Source organism: Apostichopus japonicus, chromosome 23 (genome assembly GCF_037975245.1).
Source record: "Apostichopus japonicus isolate 1M-3 chromosome 23, ASM3797524v1, whole genome shotgun sequence".
NCBI classification, from domain to species: domain Eukaryota; kingdom Metazoa; phylum Echinodermata; class Holothuroidea; order Aspidochirotida; family Stichopodidae; genus Apostichopus; species Apostichopus japonicus.
The window spans coordinates 7,254,137-7,256,919 of NC_092583.1; positions in this window are offsets into that span (position 1 = coordinate 7,254,137).

The following is a 2,783-nucleotide window of genomic DNA, read 5'->3' on the forward strand; positions in this document are numbered from 1 at the left end:
TAATAAATTACGCCCACTAACCCTTGACCTTTTAGATATAAACCATATCGCGTGATGTTTGAGTCAATATTGAACTTAAAGCAGTTCGGTGAGATTTTCATTTTTGTTTGACTGAACCAATTTGAGTGTAATTTTGAATGTTATGACGTACTCAATAAATACATCGAATTTCCAAAACTGAAAGGAGAGATGGGGGGGGGGGTCGTAAAATCAATATAGGTGATCTGCCTGTCTACAGACCACCGACCCTACAGTATACAGACCATCGAGATAATCACATAACCTGAGATACCCCCCCCCTCTCCCTCACCCTCAATCTAACTTCCATTGAGTAAGTGGGCCACTATAATTTGTCTCTCTAACCAGTTCAACATAAGTCTGGAAATGGCAAATTCAGTTATAGCGTCTTTAATTTAATTGCGGACGATTTGTGTGGTAAACGGTCCTATAGTCTTCTTTATAATAGCGGTATATTGAAAACTCTACGATTTTTCCGTTATTATTCATAAGAGAAACCTGACAAAATAAGTCAGTATATTTGACTATTTGGATAGGTGGGGGAGGGAGTGAGGTTGATGGATTCAGAAGGGAGTAAATAGGGTGGATAAAAATATGTTCAAAATTCGGTTCATCGTGTGTGTCAGTGCACGTGCATGTGAAGGTGCTGAGCTTCCTGTATGAGCTACGTTCTTAAATGGGTCAGCCTTAATTTCCATTCCCATTAGAACACAATTCCGGCCTCTATATAAAATTAACATGGTAAGCTTTTTAAGTTTTAGGAGAAACCTTAAATATATAAATAGGCCTATATATAGTCTACTGCTTTAATATTTAAGTTGAAAAGTTCCTAGACAATACTGACGTTATATAGCACCTTTGAAAAACCAAATACTAAAGGTATTTTCGTTTTAGCTCTAGCTGGTTGTTTAATCAAACAATTCAAGTCAAACAGTCTATGTACGTCACAAAGAATTTGATTTTGTATTCAAATAAAACTGCTTTTGTGTTAAAAGATCGTTATTGTTCTCACTTAAAGTAAATATTTGAGTAGTTGGGTAGTGCTGATGATAATAAGCCTATAGGGCTACAAGGTTATTACATTCACACTGTTGTTCCAATGCAGCATGTTTAACGCAATACCATATACACATGGCACCATTTATTGAAAGTTCACAACGAAGTCTCCTCATGCTGTATCTATAGCAAGGCCCTTCCCAACCTGCGCGTGTACAAATGAACGCATCGCGATAAATGTTAAAAGTGACGTAGATTTCTTTTTGACATATGTGGTGGGGGGGGGGGGAATTCAGGTTATCCGCAGATTTTGAGATTAACGCGATCGAAAGGGTATGAGGGGAGGGGTGCCAGAAATTTTAGACAATCGAGATAATTATTATAGCGCTAAACCTAATTTTTAAAATTCCAATGGGATCAAAGATCAATATCATATGTACAAAGTATGCCGCCAGTGGCGTAGGAAGGTACTTTTGAGTGGGGGGGGGCTGAAGACTCATGGCCGGCCTGGGGGAGGGGTCTAAGGGGAGGGGGTGTCCCCCTCCCCTTTGGAATTTTTTTTGCATTTCCAGGTGGCCTCAGATGCAATTTGGTGCAATATAGCACACTTCAACTCCCACTCCATTTTGTAAAGAATTTTGCATTTTCACCTGGCCTTAAATGCAATTTGGTGCTCCAAATGAGATTTTTTTCTCATTTGGAAATGAAAAAGGGGTTTTCTGACTTGCGGAGCGGGGGGGGGCGGAATGATACTTCCGCCTCCCCATATTTTTCACTGGGGGGCTTGCGCCCCCAGCCCCCGGTTCCTACGCCCTTGTATGCCGCAAATGTTTTAACTTAGCCGGCGCATGGAAACCTGAGGATGTGATATTGTGTCACCTTAGAGTATAAAACTCTAAATCAGTGGTCCAAAATCATAAATCTATAAAATAAAATAAATTATAATAGTGCATTGCAGTTATCTTAAATGATCAACTGATTGAGATGGTAGGTTGATTACATTGCTCTGTTGGTAAGAGGTGGATATTCCAGAAATGATCCAGCTTATGGGCTCACTCACTCTACGGGTGTGTAGGCTAGGCAGGCTCCTGGTAGCGGCCTCATTATTTACTGAATAAAACATATCTGAAAGAAGATAATCAAAAACGGAATAAACTATGCAGTACATTGCTGACATGAGTGAAGAGCATTCCATAGTTACTGATATATCACAGTGAGATCATGTGTCGTAACAGATGCCACATCGGAATTATTTAATACAGATGGCAATAAGGACTACGTTTTGCCTTTGTTCTCTATTTTAGGTTTCCAGTTACATGTGGCAACTTAAGGACAACTGTTGTCGATAATGCTTATGCTTTATTTCTTCATGACCAGAACCGCATTGTAATCAAAGTTTGTAGGCCATTACTTGAACATTTTCGGCCTTTTTACTGTTGAGTATTATGTTACTAGATATATCCGAAAAGATTTTATGTGTAAGATCATATAGATTTAGAATACCGTTTACATATAATTAAAGTATGAATACTTTTTGGTACAGTAGTTCTCTTCATGGTATATATTTGCCTTGCATATTTTGTGTTCGTACAGTGTTCAGAAAATGAGGCTACACCCCTGGGGCTCGGGTTCAAAAAGGCTAAAAAGAAGCCAGGTAAAACTACGCAGAAAACCGGAACAATATCAGATAAAGAAGAATTCATTCTGATTTTTATAGTATAACGGTACTAGAAAATCAGACGAGAAATACTAGAGAGGGTGCCCGGTAA